Source organism: Mesoplodon densirostris, chromosome 19, assembly GCF_025265405.1.
Source record: "Mesoplodon densirostris isolate mMesDen1 chromosome 19, mMesDen1 primary haplotype, whole genome shotgun sequence".
NCBI lineage: Eukaryota > Metazoa > Chordata > Mammalia > Artiodactyla > Ziphiidae > Mesoplodon > Mesoplodon densirostris.
This window is the reverse complement of record NC_082679.1, coordinates 48547586-48562755: the sequence shown is the minus strand read 5'-3', so window position 1 is coordinate 48562755 and position 15170 is coordinate 48547586. Positions and strand designations below refer to the sequence as shown.

Genomic DNA, 15170 nt, shown 5'->3' with positions numbered 1-15170 from the left:
ATGTTTGAATAAATGAGTGAAGGAAAAAATAAACAATTAAATACCTGAATTATCTCAGAAGTTGGCCATCACGAATGAATCTGGAGACAGATTCAGTACCTCCTGAGACAGCCCCATCTAGCTTTAGACAACTCAACATTTAGAAACTTGAAACTTCCACCCATTGGCTTGCTGACTACAGAGGCCATATAGAACAAACTTAATCTCTTCCACATGAGAACCCTTCAGATATCTGAAGACTGAGATGATCTCTCTCTTCTCCAGACTAAGCTATGTATCTCTACTTCAGTTCGATTCAACTCAGTCAACATTTTTAGCTACCTTCCAAGTATCAGGCATTAGGCTAGCCACTGAGAATACAAGAGCAACTTAGGCATGGACCCTGCCTTCAAGGAATGCCCAGTCTAGTAAAGGAGACAGCTTTGGAAACAAACCATTATAGCTTTGAAAAACAAGTACAAAAACATAGTCAAAAACAGGTATTTCTATTAACGGTAGCCCCAAATTAAGATATAGCTTTTAATATATGCGAAACGTTTTTCTTTTAAGTTCAATTTTAAGACATATAAAATACTTCTTTTACCTCATTTATGACTGGCAACTACTATCATTTGAGGCACTGTGCTCTTACTTCAAAAACTAGATAAACTGAAGATTATTAAATCCTTTTTTAGTAAAATCTTAAAAAGCATTAAAATGTCAATAAATTGTTGAATGTAGATAAATCGGTCACCGTTTCCTCTTCTAACATCAATATATGTTACATCAGTAATCTACCTCCTCTAAAATTCCACTGTGGTAGGTCATTAGAGTAGTATCATGGGAACTGAAAAACTAGAAAGATATGATCATTATCAATGCTTATCAATGTCATAATAGCTAGTATTAATATTTTATAGCATTAGAAGCTTTACAAACCTATGAAACTTTACTAAGAAATAGATTACTAAATCTAAAAAACAATCAGCTATGTTTCTAAAAACATAGCTAACAAGTCTTTAGAATATTGTTTCTTTTTTGAATAGGTAATACATGTATATAAAACAAAATTCAGGGCTTCCCTGGTGGCGCAGTGGTTAAGAATCCACCTGCCAATGCAGGGGACAAGGGTTTGAGCCCTGGTCCAGGAAGATCCCACATGCCGCGGAGCAACTAAGCCCGTGCGCCACAACTACTGAGCCTGCACTCTAGAGCCCACGAGCCACAACTACCACGAGCACAACTATGTGCCTAGAGCCTGTGCTCTGCAACAAGAGAAGCCACCGCAATGAGAAGCCCCTGCACCACAATGAAGAGCAGCCCCCGCTCGCCGCAACTAGAGAAAGCCTGCGCGCAGCAACGAAGACCCAAAGCAGCCAAAAAGAAATATAAATTAATAAATTAATAATAATTTTTAAAAAAACGTGATATGGGACTTCCCTGGTAGTCCAGTGGGTAAGACTACGTGCTCCCAATTCAGGAGGCCCGAGTTCGATCCCTGGTCGGGGAACTAGATCCCCGCGTGCTGCAACTAAGACCTGGTGCAGTCTAAATAAAAATAAAATCTTTAAATAAATTTAAAAAAAGAAACTGTGATATATTTCAGAGTTATTTCACTTTTCCTGATAGCTAAAGATCATCCTCAAGGGCCTCCCTGGTGGCAGTGGTTGGGAGTCTGCCTGCCGGTGCAGGGTACACGGGTTCGTGCCCCAGTCCGGGAGGATCCCACATGCCACGGAGCGGCTGGGCCCGTGAGCCATGGCCGCTGGGCCTGCGCAGCCAGAGCCTGTGCTCCACGGTGGGAGAGGCCACAACAGTGAGAGGCCCGCATACCGCAAAAAAAAAAAAAAAGGATCATCCTCAAAATGCTTAAACTCTGATGTTTATAGTATTTTAGGTGTTTAGTTGCTGAAGTTAATCTTTCTTTTACGCACTGCTCGCTCTTACTGAAAATGAAGGGGGTTCTCCCCCACCCTAAAAGCATCACTATAATCCCTTCTCTTTAGAGTGACAAAAAACATATACATGTACTGTACACACACCTGGAAAGACATCTGGGAAGATTTTCAGCAAAATATCAATAGTGCCTAGAAATATGCATAGGACTGCCTTTTTTTTTCTTTATGTAGTTGTGTATATTTGAAACTTTGATGAGCCCATATCATTTATACAAAAAACAAAAAACCTTATTTAAGAAAGGAAGAAGGGCCTCCCTGGTGGCGCAAGTGGTTGAGAGTCCGCCTGCCGATGCAGGGGATACGGGTTCGTGCCCCGGTCTGGGAGGATCCCATATGCCGCGGAGCGGCTGGGCCCGTGAGCCATGGCCGCTGAGCCTGCGCGTCCGGAGCCTGCGCGTCCGGAGCCTGTGCTCCGCAACGGGGGAGGCCACAACAGTGAGAAGCCCGCATACCGCAAAAAAAAAAAAAAAAAAAAAGAAAGGAAGAAAATTTATTCCGAAAACTTGCTCAAACTTTAAACATGGAACTACCTTAAACTAAAACCTTGTTGAACCTTCTAAAACTATAATGCATGGTATAAGATTCAAGATCCAACTGATTCTTATTGAATTCCATGCTCTAATGAATAAGGTTACAGGGGTCCATGTATATTAACAAGGTACACTGCTATCCTGGTTTGGGGCATTAGGCAGCATCTGATTTTTAAACTGATGCCATTTATGTGGCTTTTAAAAGCTTATCCAAAAGATACTTTATAGTGCAGAAGTAGCCTACCACTGTAAACACAAGTATTCTGGTATATCAATCACCTTCCCTTATAAACATCAATCTCTCATATAATCATTATTTTCCTCTCTAATTTCTAATGCTTATCGTTTTCTTATCTCTTCAAGTGACCTTTACTCTGAGTTTAAGTGAAACTAAATGGATCAGACAATGTAGGGAGAATAGTGCCAATATTTCCCCTGCTTTTGTAAACAAGTTTGTTTCTGACCTATCCTTAGGGTGGAAGAGCTGGCTTTTCATTCGTCTCAAAAGTGAGTTACGTTGACATCATTGTTCAAGTATTCTCCCAAGAAGTTTCTCCTCAACCTCATGCCAAGCTCCTCCTCCAAATCAGGAATCTGATAGATGGCCACCAAAAGCATTAGGGAGGAATTACTTTATTTTTCATAAAAAGTCTTTTACATTCTCAACTTGCAGGTGTCTTTCAGCTCAAGTCTCTTGCCATTTAGGGTCTGAGTAGGCTGCACAGTCTAGGGTTTGGTGATGTAAAACCTACACGTGTTCAGAGTGACTCTGGTTTCATTATACCTTTCCATTTTAAAGTATCAATAACATTGCACATTCTCTAATTTATTGAGCTCCTGCTATGTGCCAGGAACCGTTTTGGGAACCTATATAATGGATATATATATATATATATATCATGGATATAATAATATATCCATGAACAAAACATGCAAAAATAAAAAAGGATAAATGTAATGAATAAGTAAATTATATTCTAGAAAAACAAAAATTTACATTCACATAAACTTATGTTCATATATGTTCACATATATGAATGTTTTTTTATCAGCTCTATTCCTAAGTGCTCAAACTGGAAACAACCCAAATTTCCTTTAATGGGTGAATGGATAAATTGCAGTACAGCCAGGGAACAGAATATTACTCGGCAATGAAAAGGAAAATGAGAGGCTTCCCTGGTGGCGCAGTGGTTAAGAATCCGCCTGCCAATGCAGGGGACACGGGTTCGAGCCTTGGTCCGGGAAGATCCCACATGCCGTGGAGCAAATAAGCCTGAGAGCCACAACTACTTAACCCGCGTGCCACAACTACTGAAGCCCACGTGCCTAGAGCCCATGCTCCTCAACAAGAGAAGCCACTGTAATGCGAAGCTCGCGAACTGAAACAAAGAGTAGCCCCAGCTCGCCGCAACTAGAGAAAGCCCATGCAACAGCAACAGAGACCCAACGCAGCCAAAAATAAAATAAAAAATAAATTAAATTTAAAAAAAAAGGAAAATTAACTGAGCAACTTGGATGAATCTCAAAGGTATTATGCTGAGTAAAAGAAGCCAGTGTCAAAGGATTACATACTGCATGATTCTATTACAGAAAAGACAAAACTGTATGAAGACAGGCATGGGGAAGGTGTGATGAGTTTTTTTTGAGCGTAGAACTAGCCTATATCCTTATTGTGGTGATGGTCACAAGAATTTATACATGGGTTAAAATCCACAGAAGTGTACACCATATTGGGGGGAGCCAATTTTACTGCATAATTTAAAAATAAAAATTAAAATAAGTAAATTATTGGGGCTTCCCTGGTGGTGCAGTGATTGAGAGTCTGCCTGCCGATGCAGGGGACACGGGTTCGTGCCCCGGTCTGGGAAGATCCCACATGCCACGGAGCGGCTGGGCCTGTGAGCCGTGGCCGCTGAGCCTGCGCATCCGGAGCCTGTGCTCCGCAACGGGAGAGGCCACAACAGTGAGAGGCCCACGTACTGCAAAAAAAAAAAAAAAAAAAAGTAAATTATATAGTCAGTTATGAAAAATTAAGTGTTATGGAAAAGGGTAAACAGTAAGGGAAGGCGGATCAGAGTGCTGCAAGGGGGTCAATTTGTGACTGTAAATAAGGTGGTTAAGTGAGCCGCCTTATGAAGACATTTGAGCAATGACTTAAAGGCGGCGGGGAGTCAGTCAAGGGAATATTTGGGAGAAGCATTCCAGATGAGAGAAAAGTGTTAAATTAGTAAGGCCAGTGTGACTAGCACAGGGTAATAGAGGGGGAAAGAGAGAAAAGAGGGACATAAGGGTAGAGGGAATGAGAGGCAGCTCATGTAGGTCACTGTAAGGACTGTGGCTTTTATTCTGAATTGGGAAGCCATTGGGAGGTTTTAAGCTGAGCAGTGATATGATCTAACTTGTATTTTTTTTGGGGGGGGGTACGCGGGCCTCTCACTGCTGTGGCCTCTCCAGTTGCGGAGCACAGGCTCCGGACGCGCAGGCTCCACGGTATGCGGGATCTTCCTGGACCGGGGCACGAACCCGTGTCCCCTGCATCAGCAGGCAGACTCTCAACAACTGTGCCACCAGGGAAACCCTCTAACTTGTATTTTAATCATTCTCACTACTTTGTTGAAAATAGAGTGAAAGAAGGCAAGGGCAGAAGCAGGAAGACCAATTGGGAGGTTATTAGAGGTGAGAGATTATGGTAGTTAGACCAGGGTGATAGGAGTGGAGGTGAGAAGGGTCAGATTCTCTACTGAAGGCAGATCTACTCAGATGCGCTGACAGACTGGAGAAGGGGGGTTGACTTATCCTTAGGGTGGATCAGGGGGCTGGGGAGAAGACAAGGAAGAACAAAAGAGACAGGAGACCCACGAGAGACAAGTCTTCCACAGAAATACCGGCCTAAATTAGTACCAAGCTTACCCAAACTGGAAAATGCCTTGTCTTGATCTTACTCTCCCTGACTTGGTTCCTTCCTCTCTTTACCACTCCTTGAAAATAAGAACTTTATGCTTGCTGTTTCTATTTTCTCCTTTTGCTCCTTAATCTCTTCTGACTAAAACTGCATTCTAAACACTAGCTCATGTTTTCTTACTCACCCAATCTAAAGGCCCTTTTTCTCAATCCCTATTCTTGACCATTCCAACATCTGACAATACACTCTATCAACTGTTTTTACTCCTCTTTTCTGGCCATTTATTTTCTAATGCCTGCTTCCTCCTCCTAGCCCTACAGTGTATCTGTTCCCCAAAGCTCTGATTTTAGCACTTTCTGCTCACTTTATCCTCTACTCTCTAGCAACTTTTTTAAAAAAATATTTATTTGGCTGCACCAGGTCTTAGTTGTGGCAGGCGGGCTCTTCAGTTGTGGCTCCAGGTCTCCTTAGTTGTGGCTCACCAGCTCCTTAGTTGCGGCATGTGGGCTCCTTAGTGTGGCATGTAAACTCCCGGTTGCGGCATGCATGTGGGATCTAGCTCCTTGACCTGGGATTGAATCCGGGCCCCCTGCATTGGGAGTGTGGAGTCCTATCCACTGCGCCACCAGCGAAGTCCCTCTCTAGCAACTTTCAGTGCTGGATTTTTAGATTTAACATACATCTCGAGAACCATTTTCTCCTTTTGGCCCTGATTTCTTTCACCAGAGTGCTGCCCCAACCCTTCAAACTTAACATGCCCATGTGAACTGATCTTCATTATCTTTAATCTCCTCCTGTGTTCATTGATTAGCGTTAGCAGCACCATCTTCCTAGCCACACAGTGGCTAAACCAGTAGTGTAGCAAGTCTGGTGTAAAGCCCAATAATCTGAATTTTATTATAGCTCCCCCAGGTGGTTGATTCTCATGCCCACGATGCTTTAGGAACCACTTCTCTAAACCTTTGTAGACTCCTCCCTCTCCCTAGCCCCCACATCCAATCAAGTGCCAAACCATCTCATCCCACCTCTGCAATTTTTCCCTAATTTACCTACTTCCCTCAATTCCCACTACCGACATGCTCTGGATCACCCAAACCATTGTAATGGCCCCCCCTTTTTTGGTAATTGTGGTAAAATACATATAACATAAAATTTACCATTTTAACTGTTTTTTACGTGTACAGTTCAGTGGCATCAAGTACTTTCACACTGTTGTGCAACCATCACCTCCATCCATCTCCAGAACTTTTTCATCTTCCCATACTGAAACTCGGTACCCTTTAAACAATAACTCCCCATTCCCTTTCCCCCAGCCTCTGGCAACCACCATTTTACCTTCTGCTGGTCTTATCCTTTCCCCTCAGATAATTACACTGGCAAGTACTGAAAAGAAAATGAAAACAAATATAAAAATTCCTGATTCTACCCCATTTCCTTCCACATGTTTTAGTCCTTTACTTAACACGGTAACATACATCTTCCCATGTTAAACAAACTCTTCATAAGCATCATTTTAAAATAGCTATAGAGCATTCCATCGTGTTTACCATAATTTATTTAGGCGTTCCCTAATTTATTGGGCACTTACTTTAAATAATGCTATAATAAATATATTTTTCAGGAGAGAAATTACTGTGTCAAAGGAATATTTAAGACTCATGATAAATATTGCAAATTTCTCCCCAAAAGGATTATACCATTTAATACTCCCACCAGCAGTATATGAGCACGTCCATGTCAGTAGACTTGTCAACAGGAAGTAACCTTATTTAAAACAATCTTCACTATTTTAATGGGTGAAAAACGTATATATATATGGCAACCCAATCTTGATCTCCTGCTTCAACAAATGCAGGATGCTATTATTTTCTTCTCTTTAAAAGCAGGAAATTCATGTCTCTACACTTTTTTGTCTGAAGACACGGGAGGAATGATTTGTGAGTTACGACAGTGAGGAGTTACAGAACGATCACCAGAACCTTAAATCTAACACAAATTTGAGCAATACTTCTTTGGATTTGTTGTACTAGCATTTCCAAAGTCATATTTAATTTCCCATTATCGCCTTATCATTTAACTCTGTGAAGTTAGCTCCTTTTTTCTTGCTAGTCATCAGGAGGAAAAAATCCCCAGCAAAGAAACCAAGCATGTCCTCAGAAGCTGTACATGTGCTTACGTGATTTCAACGTTCTGCATTTTTTTTTTTTTTTTTTTGTGGTATGCGGGCCTCTCACTGTTGTGGCCTCTCCCGTTGTGGAGCACAGGCTCCGGACGCGCAGGCTCAGCGGCCATGGCTCACAGGCCTAGCCGCTCCACGGCATGTGGGATCTTCCCGGACCGGGGCACGAACCCGTGTCACCTGCATCGGCAGGCGGACTCTCAACCACTGTGCCACCAGCGACGCGCCAATGTTCTGCTTTAAAAAAATAACTATAGTTTGTGTTTGTCCTGAGATTTTCAGTTCACTTCATTACCCATCTTTCCTTCCCCACTTCACTCCAAGGCCTGTCCAAGTCAATAAAAATAGGAGATATATTCTTTCTGAGGATCTCAAATTACTACTAAGATGACATGGAGAATTCAAGTTTCCTTTTAAACCTCTTAGCTACAGTGGAATAAATCCAAACAAACCAGAAATAAGGTATCTCTGAAATTTGTCCCCAGCAATTAAAATTTCAGGATTTTAAAATTATGGTCCTTTATAATAAATTTATGCAAACTGGCAAAAAAAGATATTTTTTAGCCTCAATCAAATTCTAACATGGATATCTATTACTTTTATTCAAAAGTATTAGCTTTCACGCTTTTATGTATACAAACATAGAACAAACTAGATTGACATAATTTGGGTCTTTGGACTCTTTACTGTATAATTTCTCCTTGGTAGTCTTCTTCAACTACTAATCTTATATGGTAAAACCAGTTGTGGGTCATTTATAAAGTAAATATTTTAAAAATGAAGTTAAAGTGATTTTCCTTGGAATGTTTCTTCAAACTGCAAAAGAATATGCAAGCTTTTCAATTTTTTATAAAAAAAGTTTTAAACACCTTAGGTTTGAATTTTTAAATGTTTTTGTAAGGAAGACAGCTACCGGCAGATTTCCCTGTGGAAACTGCTAAATAGTAAGTATGTGTTTTTAGAATCCTTTATATAACTAATCCATAAACAGGAGACACTGCATTTGAAAAATTACTTCAAATTACATATTTTTCTTTTCCTTCTGGTGTTGAGATTTATATTTATTTCCTATGACAGATCTCTGTTTTTATAAGTCAATTCTACTTTTAGTATTTCTCCCTCCCCTGAAAGGAAGTACTGCTTTATGTGAAACAATGGTCCAATCTGTTTCATACCCTTCTTGCTTACTTCAAAACATACAAAGCAGAGGACTGTTGACAACAGTAGAAAAGTCTTGACCATCTATAGGATTAGAAAAAATAGAAAGATAAAGACTTTAATTTCATTTTCACTAGAGTAGAGACAATGAGAAAGGCAATTTGCATAAGGCTGGGTAGGAATAATTTATATTGCTTCTTAGTCTCCTGCTGAAATATGAAAGCAGAGGCTAGTTTTGCTTTGTTTTTTTTTAATAAACCCTATCAGATTCTTAAAAACATCATAAAATGACTCAAACTCTATAAAACCAAAGGTAAAACTAAGGGTATCAGAGTTGCTAAGTGAAAAAAGTAAGCTCTCAGTTTTATGTTTTAAAAAATTATATATACATTTGTATGTTCATAAAGTACTCAAGAAAAATATGCCAATTCGCACCAGGACATGGAAGCAACCTAAGTGTCCATCGACAGATGAATTGATAAAGAAGATGTGGCACGTATATACAACGGAATATTACTCAACCATAAAAAGAAACAAAATTGAGTTATTTGTAGTGAGGTGGATGGACCTAGAGTCTGTCATAGAAAGTGAAGTAAGTCAGAAAGAGAAAAACAAATACCGTATGCTAACACATATATATGGAATCTAAAAAAAAAAAAAAAAAAAAAAGTTCAGAAGAACCTAGGGGCAGGACAGGAGTAAAGACGCAGACGTAGAGAATGGACTTGAGGATACAGGGAGGGAGAATGGTAAGCTGGGATGAAGTGAGAGAGTGGCATGGACATATATACACTACCAAATGTAAAATAGATAGCTAGTGGGAAGCAGCCACACAGCACAGGGAGATCAGCTCGGTACTTTGTGACCACCTAGAGGGGTGGGATAGGGAGGGTGGGAGGGAGATGCACGAGGGAGGAGATATGGGGATATATGTATATGTATGTATGGCTGATTCACTTTGTTATAAAGCAGAAACTAACACACTGTTGTAAAGCAATTATATGCCAATAAAGATGTTAAAAAAAGTAAACAAACAAAAAATGCCAATTCACTAATAATGGTTATATCTACATTGCAATTACAGTGACTTCTATTTTTGAAGTTAACTATTTCTACAATGTTTGAACTTTTAAATAATAAGCATATGTTCTATTAAATAATAATATTAAAATTAATTTTAAATATATGCCATCAAATAACAAAGAAAAACATGGATTAGAACATAATTTCAGAAAAAGATTCAATAGCAGAAACAACGACAATGGGGGAAAAGTCACTATTCAATAAATGCTGAAAGAACAGTGGGGTATCAGTGTGCAATTGTCTTATATCTGTATCTCACACCCTACAATGCATTTGCTAACCTACAGTTGATGCCCTTTGGATAATTTTTGTAAAATCACTGAAGTGTAAATACAGAGCAACAAATTTTAAAGTCAAATGAATCTCAGTTCAAGTCTTAATATTACCATTTAACTTTTGAGAGGTTTGAAGCACATAATTTACTTGTCTGAGCCTCAGTTTCCACATTTGTTAACCATTGAATACCACCTTCAAATGGCTGTTGTGGGAATTAAATGAGATAATGTATGAAAAGTGCCTAGGCCTGTGTTTGGGTGTTGGAAGTACTGAATATCAGTGCATATTTGAGTGTACAATTAATATAATATACTCTGGACAAAGTAGAGTAGACAGAGGCTAAGATATGAAATTAAATAGACCAAATTTGAATTTCAGTTCTGTTAATTATAAACTTAATGATTTGGAAAAATAATTTAACTTTTCAATCTCAATTTCTAATCCACAAAACTCTAATACTAACCCTAATACCAACTGTCCTGAATAACTGAGAGGATTAAATAAGATTAACTGATAAAATAAAAGTAAACTGGTTAAGAGATCCTGGAAGATAGCAGGCATTAAACATACATTATCTACAGAATGGGATCATTATGCAACATCAAAGAATATCTGCAAAGGGTAGTTATCTCCAGAAAGACAGCAAGTCAATTGTTCTTTGTCTCCCCTTTCACAAAAAGACCAATTTTTGACAGCACATAGCTTTCCTCATTTATATTTCTATAACATTCCACATATCACTATTAAGGCACTTCTCATATGTCACAGTTTCTGTTTTGCCCGTCTTTTCCATATGACCAAGGGTCTTTGAAGGGATTAAAAGTCAAGACCACAAAAGTCAACAATAATTACAACACATCACTTCTATACTGCTTATCTATCCATGGTTCTTCACTTTTTCTAGTCACTCCTCAGAACTGTGTTGCAGTCTGTGCAACACAGTCTATTTAAGGTCCTGAATACATTCTCTTGCACATTCATGAGGCAAAATTCTTGTATTTTTCTAACACACACACAATCTTTCTATGACTCTGGCTGGACATTACACTTGCTTCCAACCTTTAAGAGCAAGTTTTATCCCACTCTACATGACATCACTATAACAATACGCATACTTAGTTTTAGCACAAATGAATGTTACACAATGGTCAAAATCTGGCAGTATAAAGTGTTTATAGCAGAAATCACTAACATACAGAAGATGAACTGTAAATATTGGTTGGATGAATTATGAAAAATTGTGACACAAATATAGACATATTTTGTAATCCTAATTTCCCTGTCCTGGGGAGATCATGAGAAATATTTATGGCATGGGTAAAAAAATCTAGTTAAAAACTGCTGCTAATAGGTCTAGATTAAGGATTTTTGCAGATATTTGAATAAAGGGTCTGTGTTCAACACCATCATCTGCTTTTTGAATAATATGTGGGACCTGGTCACTCTCTCCATAGACTGAAGGTTATCACATAAATCGTATATGAATGATCTTTGTTGAGGTTCTCTTCAGCTAAATTTGTTATTAGAACAAATCTGTCATTAGAACAAAATTCTATTTAATAAACTATTATCTACTTAAATACATGGTTTATGGATGAGCAGTTTGCTCTTGCAGTGACATAAAAATTTAATCTTATTATAAGGAGTCAATAATGGATTAAAACAGTTCTTCTATAAGTAAAGAAAATCCTTGTCTCACAAATCCAATGTATATACTTTTATCTATTCCTGACATAAATGATAGGAAACAATTTTTTACTCTTAAAAAGAACTGTAATGTTTCCCCCTCTTCAATAACAAAGAACTCTCTCCTATATGCAAAGTATGTTTAAAAAGTTTAGTATACAGACTGTATCCTCAAGTTGTTCAGTTGAGATGGAAAAGGAAGATATGTGCCCTCCCCCCCAAAAAAAGACCAATTAATAAAGGAGAAACGACAAAAGGTAATATGTGATAAATGCCTTAAAAGAAGTATAAATAAAATGTTACACGTAATTGGATGTAACAACAGCAAACAAAATGAAATAACTGAAAAATACTTAATAAAAACACTAATAATGTTTTTCCACTAGACCAAAAAAAAAAAAAAAAAATTCTAGCAGTTTAAGCACAAGGAAATCCTTATCCGTTGCAAAGTGGATGTCCCGGACTAGCTGGATACACCGGATGGTTTGTTTTAGATCGGCACTCCAAGTGATAAACTATAGACGGAAACAGAATATTAACCCAGCACAATAGCTGTGTTCAAGGGGTCAACAAGCACTCCATCCTGAACATCCAGTCAGTTACCACTGGGGAACAAGAATACCATCCAAGTTTCCCTCTCTTTAAACACTTTGTAATTTTTCTTATTGTACAAAAGAACTGCTATTAGTAACTGCCAAGCTTTTGTTGTTACTAGGGATTTTCTGACCAGATTGGCAGAATTAACTGAGTTCAGGAAGAGGAGAAAAGACAAAGATGTGTTCATGTTCTTTCCCTCCTCATTCTTATATAACACATGACTAAGGAGTTCAGCTGTAGTGGACTGAGAACTGTCAGAGTGCACAGAAACCAGCTACTGTACTGAATGTTAAGTGACAGTGTAATGCACTGGTCAACCCACAACAAATTACTGTTTTCACTTATAATTTGTTTTATTACTTTTTAAAATTAAGAGGTAATTTTTAAAAAGCTGGAACAATTTGAACATCAAAAAAATAATAGTGGTATGGGATTATAAATATCCATGAGTCCACACTGATATAAATAATTGAATAAATAAATAAATGGGAGAGATGGAACAGCTCTTATAGAAGAATTCCAATTAAGGGATTCCCTGGCGGTCCAGTGATTAGGACTTTGCGCTCTCACTGCCGAGGACCGAGGTTCGATCCCTGGTCCGAGAACTAAAATCCCACAAGCCATGTGGTGCAGGCAAAAAAACAAAAAGAAGCATTCCAATTAGTAAGTGTCACGGGACTTCCCTGGTGGCACAGTGGTTAAGAATCCACCTGCCAATGCAGGGGACATGGGTTCAATCCCTGGTCCAGGAAGATCCCACATGCTGCAGAGCAACTAAGCCTGCAAGCCACGACTACTGAGCCCGCATGCCATAACTACTGAAGCCTGCACACTCTAGGGCCCTTGTGCCACAACTACTCAGCCCACGTGCTGCAATTACTGAAGCCTGCATGCCTAGAGCCCATGCTCCACAACAAGAGAAGCCCGTGCACTGCAATGAAGAGTAGCCCCCAGCCAAAAATAAATTAAAAACTTAAAAATAATAATATGTTTGACTGTACATAATTTTTAAAAAGTGTCAAAGGAATGAGAAAAAGAGAAAATCATCATTAGAACACTACAATAATAACTGTTGCAGGCCAGACCCACTGACAAATGCTAAAATTAGTGAAAAGTTTAAAGAATAAAGGGTGAAAGTTTAAATAGTTATAGGATACCTGCAGTCTCAACAAATCTCCCCCAAGATATCTATTAATTACAAAAGGGAAAATAGTAACTTTATGTGGAGAAACTCAACAGTAATCAAGGTTTACATCACTAGTATTAAGACATATTGATGTCATGCACCCTACCCTCCCATATATACTGAGAAGGGTATATCACTTCTGTAGTATTCTTGCTCAAAAAACACATAAGCTCTGTGTATTCATGATAAACCAAGAGATAAATCCAAATTGATAGACATTTTGCAAAATGATTCAAATGTTTCAAAATCGATTACCACAACAAGGTTAGTTAACACATCCATCACTTCATATAATTGCAATTTTTTGGGTGTGGTGAGAACAGTTAAGTGCAACTTTTAAGTATATAATACAGTATTGTCAACTATAGTTACCAGGTTGAATATTAGATCCCCAGAACTTATTCATCTTATAACCGGAAGTTTGTACCCTTTGACAAACACCTTTCCATTTCCCCTGCTCACTTTTACTTTTACTTCACTCTTAACGAGTCAGAGTAAATTTCAGAGGTCAGAATAATGACAAAACCAAAGAACAGTGTCATTCTAGAGATATCTACATTTAATCCCAAAATTCCAAGACAAATATTCTTGTCAAATAATATTAAGTAATATTATAGAGCAGCTTTGGATACATGAAAGTTTGCCCTTGCAACGGACAGCCAATTTGTGTCAATATTAGCTTCCTATAAACAGTAAGAGTGCTTATCGTGAGATTATATTTATCTTCATGCATGCTAAATCCACCTCTCTCCTGGAGACTATTCTAGGAAAGGAGAAAGATTCACCAGTGTAGTAAGTACATTTGAATCATAGAGCTAGAGTCAATATAGCCTAAAAAAATTATCATATTTGAGAAGATTAATGAAATAGCTATCAATTTCAAGTATATTATGTTTGGCCCCCTGTACACACACACAGCCATCCAGAGTGTCCTGTGGACAAATACTAATCTAAAAATAGCTAACTTACAAAATTTCAGAGATAGAGGAGACCTTAGTGATAATTTTGTACAAACTGTTCATTTTTAAAGATGCTAAACTGAAACCCTATGAAAAATGAGCCTCAAAGAAATCAGAAAATTTCTTGCAAGTCACAGTCTGTGGCAAAGCCATGGCTAAAAACCCGTGTCATATTTTCCTGAATACATCCTTAACTTTCAGTTTGGTTTTTGAGATAGTGGAAAATCATAAAACACTATTTGTATAGATTACTCAGCCGCCAGTACAAATGAGTGATCACTCAAACTTGCTCACTGGGTCTGTATAGTTAAAAAATGGAGTAATCAGGTCTTATCTAAGATTAACATGATAATCTCTTGTGTGTGAGAGCAAGTGAGCACTTCAATTCATGTTTCAAGAATGGCAAAAAAGAAAAAGGGCAAAATACGATGCTGGCTAACAATCTCACAGAAGGGTACACTTTATTACTATTACTTTGTCATTAGCATATTTTAAAAACGCAGGTCAGAGTCCTTTCACCCTGTGGTAATTCACTTTTTCTATATCAGACACAAGACTTTAAAATTAATAATCAGGGATCAATATTTAACTCCCTAGCCTGCCCACACTGAAAGCAAATGGTGCTCTCTGAGCCCTCAGCAGCACAGAGGAGACTGAACAGTCAGAACCATTGTTTC

General features: G+C 38.4%; 1 protein-coding gene across 1 annotated transcript in view; it reads right to left on the bottom strand.

The window, feature by feature from the left end:
* The window catches only part of SNTB2 (syntrophin beta 2), an 89982-nt gene that overhangs the window by 50773 nt on the left and 24039 nt on the right, over positions 1-15170 (bottom strand). The gene's annotated exons all lie outside the window — the stretch shown is intronic.